General features: G+C 35.2%; 1 long non-coding RNA gene across 1 annotated transcript; it reads right to left on the bottom strand.

The window, feature by feature from the left end:
• Positions 1-5,550: 5,550 nt before the first annotated feature.
• Positions 5,551-6,996, bottom strand: LOC113055711 (uncharacterized). The gene is made up of 3 exons (XR_003277565.1): positions 6,906-6,996; positions 6,558-6,614; positions 5,551-6,171 (listed from the first exon to the last, which is right to left on the bottom strand). It is a non-coding gene; the product is annotated as an uncharacterized LOC113055711 (long non-coding RNA).
• Between the last annotated feature and the right edge of the window lie 893 nt (positions 6,997-7,889).

Below are 7,889 nucleotides of genomic sequence, written 5' to 3'. Positions count from 1 at the left end.
AGTGGTATGGTAAGCCCTCTAATAAGCAAAAATAGTCAGAACAATGCCCCAATGTTTATACCATGGTTAATAGAAACCTAAAATCAGGCTATTAATTAATTATTCAAACCCAGCCATTCCTATCGTGAAGCTGATGGTAAAATGTGCAATCTATTTTAATTCTGTTGAAATATTGCCACTTTAAAATGCAATTGAGAAAGTCGAACATTATATTAAAAAATTCTATTACTAAAAAGAGGAGAAAACATAAACTTGCACCAGCACTGACATATATTAATATATTTTTAAACTACTACTGACCACCTTTACCAAAATAATTTATTACTTTAGTTTGTAGGCTTATTTATTGAAGTATATTTTGCTGAACTTGTTGTAGAATTTAGAATAGATAATCTGTTAAGGGTTGTGGTCAACCGATATTGTTTTCTTGACAGCCGATAGCGATATCTTGGAAAGCAGGTGACCGATAGCCGATATAAAGCCGATATAATTATTGCTCGTTTTCACTCAATATCCTGTTAATCTTGAGTACCTATAGAGTAGTACTGCATCCTTCATATCTCAAAAAAGTCTTTAGTTTTATTATATTTATAAGCGAAAGATAGTCTGTACCGATTTTTCCCGGAAAAACACAAGCGGCTGGAGGCGTGATGTGTGGGCGGAGCTAAAGAATCACGAGTGCGAGTAAGCTTTTGTGTTCAGAGTGTTTGGAAGCTGTGACATTACCGTGAGGAAAAAACATCCAATATAAACCATGGCTAACAGTCAGATTCAGCGTATATTTATGATCCAGAATCAGATCCAGAGGCTGAAATTTAACAAGAGCAGCATCAGCAACGACGTCTCTATGTGGTATGTACTGAAACTGTATATATTTGCTTAGCGGTTTTGGTTCCACTTTATGTCGTCTTTTTTTTTTCCTTTTTTTTTTTAAGCTGTACATGTGGAAAGTGCAGTTTGATGCCAACATCGCATGTTGTTTACTTGATGTGCTTACGCGCCGATAGCTAAGTTAACAACACAGAGATATTTGAAGCAGTTTTACTCACCGCCTGCGGTTCCAACACACGATCGTGACCCTTTTTCATTGGGACTGCGTTATCCTTAAGAAATAAACAATATGCAAATCCGGCGTCAAACTGGGTCTTGTTTGTAAAACAAGCATCTTCGAAATGCAGGGAACAAACACAAACACTTGCACAACTCCGTTGATGCTCTGTAAAAATAAACTCCATCCAAATGTCCCTTAATGCTGTTTCTCTTTTGGTAATCTGTGCAGGGTTGTCTTGCCCTGGCAACCAAAAACACACTCCTTTTGTGACATTTCGCGACGCTCTCGCTCTGATCAGTGAATGTCTCTGCTCTGCTCTACGGGAGCGTGATTTTTGGAACAAAAATACTCCTTCAAACGTACAACCTAATTTTTGAAACTTTGTCCATGTTTAGCATGGGAATCCAACTTTAACAGTGTAAAAAACTCAGTATGCATGAAATAGCATTTCACCCCCCCTTTAAGAAATGTAAAATAATTTGACAAATATTACAAAATAAATAAATGTGTAAAATAAACATACTTTAGATGACAAAGTATTTTCACAAATAAATATTTAATAAAAATATAATTAAAAAGGAAGTAAATACTATAACCAACAGGGAACTCCGTATTTTGGGAAGTTTGTGTGCATTGGGAATCATATTTTCAAATAAAGCGAGGATAATAATCATTTTACAGCACACAGTAAAATGACATGACATTGGGCAAATGCATCACGAGTTTAAAGTTTAAAGCATTGCAAACAAGAAAGTATTATAATGTTTGCCTTTCTATTACTAATAATATATAAGCAGTCGTTATAATACTTTCTGTTTACATTAATTCCTTTGTTTAACCATTCAAGAGAGAGAGTGTGTGTGCTCAGGTGCCGCATTCTCAGCTTAAACTTATCAGCCGATGCCAGTATTTGAAAAATGGCAAATATCGGCCGATATATCGGCATTTGTGATATATCGGTCTACCACTTGTTAAGGGAATAGATTTTTCCCTGTAGATTTATCAACTGTGGCATGTTAATGTTCAGGCTTTTGTTATTCAAAACAAATGATGTACAGATTAATAAAAAAAATTATAATAGGTTAGCCTTATTATAACAATTATAATTATAATTATAATTACTATTCTTTTAAGAACTATATTATGGCATTTTCATTAGAGCAAGTACAAGTCAGAATCGAAAGCCATGTGTAAATGGGTTCTAATGATGAGTGATTAAAAAAAACCTGACCTTAAGACATTCAGAGATGGCATGGTTAAATCATTAAGAGCCTTATAAACTGAAGGGTCGCCTTGATTTTGCCAAGTAAAACATGTTCCTGGACCAGTATCTTTTGATGATCCTGTATCAACATTATTGTCTAAGAATTTAGACTTAACCCAAACCCTACCCCTAAACCTAACTTTACCTATAATTAATTCCTAAAATCAGTTTGAAATTATATGCGATTAACAAGGGTGTAGAAGCACCTAACCCTGATTGTAAACCTAAAACAGATATTTCCTGAAAAGTTATATATCAATTCTGATTGGTTGATTGGAATGTTGTTCCAGGATCAACAAGGATGCTCCAGAGACTCTCACACACTGCATGAGGGTTTTTCTGACTACAGGTTCCCAAAGTATTGTTTTGTCACTTCCCTTATATACTCAGAACAGAAACAAAGACGTTTTCAAATCAGCTGTAAAAATCAGCTGAGGGAAGAAGAGGGTCATAAATGAACAATGAGATTGAGATTGAGAATGAGGTGTTGTTTACTGTCCTTAAAGATCTCTTCTCCAGATCGGTTTTATTGTTTTATGGTTTTGCATGCTGCATGGCATCTGTTTTGTGTGAGTTCCTGAGTTTATTGGCTTCACATGGAATTAATTTAATCAGGAAATAATTTCACTCCTTTCAAACATGTAAAAGCAAAAACTCTGAGATGTTCTCAGAGGACTAGTAGTAACACAATGGGCCCTATCATACACCCGGTGCAATGCTGCGCAAGGAACGGTGCAAGTGTTTTAGCTAGTTTCAGCCCAACACAGTTCTCATTTTTCCATCCTCCGTCGCTTTGTTTAAATATCAAATGCATTTTCATCTTAGAGAAAAATGGTATATGTGAGGATTTCCAGTCAGGATTTAGACCTTATCATAGTACTCAAACTGCTCTCCTTAGAGTTACAAATGATCTGCTCTTATCATCTGATCGTGGTTGTATCTCTCTATTAGTTTTATTGGATCTTAGTGCTGCGTTTGACACTTTGTTGGCATCAGTGGAAGTGCATTAGCATGGTTTAAATCGTACTTATATGACCGCCATCAGTTCGTAGCAGTGAATGAAGATGTATCATATCGATAACAAGTGCAGTATGGAGTACCTCAAGGCTCAGTACTAGGGCCGCTACTCTTCACGCTTTATATGTTACTCTTGGGGAGATATCATCAGGAAACATGGTGTTAGCTTTCACTGTTATGCTGATGATACTCAGCTCTATATTTCTTCGCAGCCCGGTGAAACACACCAATTTGAAAAACTAATGGAATGCATAGTCGATATAAAAAATTGGATGACGAGTAATTTCTTACTGCTAAATTCAGAAAAAACAGAGGTGTTAATCATAGGACCTAAAAACTCTGCTTGTAATAACCTAGAACACTGTCTAAGACTTGATGGTTGCTCTGTCAATTCTTCGTCATCAGTTAGGAACCTAGGTGTGCTACTTAATCGCAATCTTTCCTTAGAAAGCCATGTTTCTAGCATTTGTAAAACTGCATTTTTCCATCTCAAAAATATATCTAAATTACGACCTATGCTCTCAATGTCAAATGCAGAAATGTTAATCCATGCATTTATGACTTCAAGGCTAGATTATTGTAATGCTTTATTGGGTGGTTGTTCTGCACGCTTAGTAAACAGACTACAGCTAGTCCAAAATGCAGCAGCAAGAGTTCTTACTAGAACCAGGAAGTATGACCATATTAGCCCGGTCCTGTCCACACTGCACTGGCTCCCTATCAAACATCGTATAGATTTTAAAATATTGCTTATTACTTATAAAGCCCTGAATGGTTTAGCACCTCAGTATTTGAATGAGCTCCTTTTACATTATACTCCTCTACGTCCGCTACGATCTCAAAACTCAGGCAATTTGATAATACCTAGAATATCAAAATCAACTGCGGGCGGCAGATCCTTTTCCTATTTGGCGCCTAAACTCTGGAACAACCTACCTAACATTGTTCGGGAGGCAGACACACTCTTGCAGTTTAAATCTAGATTAAAGACCCATCTCTTTAACCTGGCATACACATAACATACTAATATGCTTTTAATATCCAAATCCGTTAAAGGATTTTTAGGCTGCATTAATTAGGTGAACCGGAACCGGAAACACTTCACATAACACCGTACTTTCTACATCATTAGAAGAATGGCATCTACGCTAATATTTGTCTGTTTCTCTCTTGTTCCGAGGTCACCGTAGCCACCAGATCCAGTCTGTATCCAGGTCAGAGGGTCACTGCAGTCACCCAGATCCAGTACGTATCCAGACCAGATGGTGGATCAGCACCTAGAAAGGACCTCTACTGCCCTGAAAGACAGCGGAGACCAGGACAACTAGAGCCCAGATACAGATCCCCTGTAAAGACCTTTTCTCAGACGATCACCAGTACAAGACCACAGGAAACAGATGATTCTTCTGCACAATCTGACTTTGCTGCAGCCTGGAACTGAACTACTGGTTTCGTCTGGTCAGAGGAGAACTGGCTGTCGCCTTTGGCTTGCTTAGTTGGGGTCACTTCATCTACAGTGATATCATTGACTTGATTGCAAATAAAAACAGACACTATTTCAACTGAACAGAGATGACATAACTGAATTCAATGATGAACTGCCTTTAACTATCATTTTGCATTATTGAGACACTGTTTTCCAAATGAATGTTGTTCAGTGCTTTGACGCAATGTATTTTATTTAAAGCACTATATAAATAAAGGTGATTGATTGATTGATTTCCTAAAATCAACAGGAAGCCAATGCAAAGACGCCAGCACCGGAGAAATACTGGATTATTTCCTTGTGCCCATCAACAGTCTAGCTGCAGAATTTTGTACTAGCTGCAACCCGAGAGCAGGTTTTTAGACAGCCCCAAATATAATGAGTTGCAATAATCCAATCTAGATGAAACAAAAGCACAAATCAGTTTCCATGTCATGAAAATAATTTTTTTTTGGTACACTGTTCCTTTAATGATATGCTTTGCATGTAAGATATTTTGGTGACTTCTACGATTGATGCAGAAGTCCAAAGTGAAGACATTATTTTAACATAAAAGCTTGGAATGACAGCTCTGAAGAGAAAAGCAATAACCATAAACATGCATAATCAAATACAAATATTTATTCTGAAATGAAAACAAAAGTCGTGACATTTGTAGAATTATAAAATCTGAAAACAACATTATTTTTGTTTTGTTAAAGTATAATTCTGTGTATTATAAATCAATGACGGTACTAATTATGCTTTATAACTGGTTACAATTATTATTATTTTTTCTTCATGGTTCAGTAGTAAAAAGTTACACATCAATATTCCAAGGTAATTAATACCTCTATGACTACATGACTGAACATGATGCTTCTGAACCCAGAACAGATATGCTGTTTTTTTGACCAATTGAGAATCCAGTTCCCAGGATTTTGGCCTCCACCCCATCCAAACCAGCAGATGCACCCGTGTCAAATCCAAGTCCCACTTTCACACCAACTGGACCGACACTAGCTGATGCACTGGCGACTTCAGCTCGAGCCATTGCTTCGACTTTAACCGGACTGACTCCAGCACCAGCTGAGGCGCTTGGACCTTTGGTTTCTGCCTCAAATATGCTGTATTCAGCACGAGCTCGTCCTGCTTGTGCAACTTCTGCAAATAATCTAAAGTCTGTCAAATCTGAAAAATAAGATTCATTTTTAACATAATAATTGCCAACCTGAATGGTATTTTGTTGTCTGTTCAATCTGTCAGTCGTGTTAATTCTAGATATCATATCTTGAGCTTTTGGCTTTTTTACAGTAGCCTCTGCGACTTCATTAATGTCACGGTTCTGCGTCTGTTTGGTAGAAGATTCTTCATCTGCAAAAGAAACAGATGTGTTTTAATGCAGTGTAAACAGACACAGATGTTTCGAAAAGCTTTATATAAATGTATGCCATTTTGAACTAAACATTGTAAATGTAAAAATTTGGTTTTACTCAACCTTGCGAGAGAATATTTCTGTATTTGGTGTGATTCAGTCTGAGGTTTGCCTGCATCTTCATAGTGTGTTAGTAATACTATATTTTTTATTTAATATATAACATTTGTTTTTTGGGAATATTTAGAAACATATCACAAACTGCATTGAGAAAAGTAAGAAGTAAATAAATACATAAAATGAAATTAACAAAAAAATGCTAAAATTTAGAGTTTATGCAAAGTCAGTTTCAGTGAATACAGACCAGCTATTACAATACACTTACCCCTCTCATCTTCTTCACGGTGGAATTGTTTGATAGAAGGTATATCAGAGTCATCATCTGCAAATAAAACAAATTAGCTCTAATGCAGTGCATACAGACAGACATTTAGAAAAAAAACACACTTTATATGAATTTATTATTTGTCACTGAACATTACAACATTGTAAATGTAACACGTTGGTTTTAAAAACTCATTTCATATATGTTTTAAATATGTCAAACATTAATTATTCCATATACAGAGATTGGATTATTTAGACATACATACAGTGTTATGTAAATGTAAAAAAAAAATCAAAAGTTTTTTTAATGTCAATAAATATAGACCATCTATTTAAATTCACTTACCACTTCCATCATGCCCGTTATAGCTTAATGGTCAGTTTTCAGACATTTTAGGGTGCCACAAGTTCTCAGTCTCAGTAGGTCTTTGATGGACCGATGCAGGATCTGTGTCTAGTCAGTTCTGCATCTCCTTATATATAGAGCATCAACTGAAAGTGAAAGAGAAAAAGCAAGAAGACCTGCAATGAATAATTTTTTACTGACTCATCCTCAACCCATGCCCCACCCAATACCCTTCAAATAAATGTTTTGATATTATCTACTGTATATTTTGCATCTTATTTGGAAGATTTTATATCTGCTTTTTTTATGTATGTGGGTCAAAGACGTTATAAGATGTCTGCATGAAAAGAAACTTACAAAAGTGATTTTATGTCCATAGAAAGCACATTAAATGCAAGTAAAGTGAACTTTTAACATTTCAAATAACTTTTTAGAGAATAAAATGTCAAAATTTGGTTGAAATAATGTTAGATTGTCATTCAGTGTAACACAATATTTTTGCTTATCACAATACATGCTTATTCTGACGTGTACATATTAAAATATATAAAAGAATACAGGAGCATATTAAATTTTATTGTGCTTTAATTAGTACAAAAATATTACTGACAAATGGACAAATCCTAGGATAGTGACATTTTTTAAATGTAAAATTACATCTAATTAGTATTTGGGCTGATATGTCATTAATTGATTTTTGTTGTAAATATGCCTGACATGAATATTACACAGAATGACATTTTGGTGGGTCTCTTCCATAAATCAGGAAAAAAGTTATGATATTTATTTTTTTAAACAAAAACAAAATTGTAATTAAGTTAAACAAAAAACGTTTTATTTATTTATTTATTTATTCTTTTTTTGTGTGTGGAAAAAATCAATTTAAAGCAATATTACACTTGTTTTTATGCCTAAACCCTTTTTAATTTTTTCTCATTCTGTAACATCAGCATCCGCCATTCATTCATCCAACCGCCAGAGGGA

The sequence above is a fragment of the Carassius auratus genome, chromosome 36 (genome assembly GCF_003368295.1).
Source record: "Carassius auratus strain Wakin chromosome 36, ASM336829v1, whole genome shotgun sequence".
NCBI lineage: Eukaryota > Metazoa > Chordata > Actinopteri > Cypriniformes > Cyprinidae > Carassius > Carassius auratus.
This window is presented reverse-complemented; position numbering and strand designations above follow the sequence as displayed.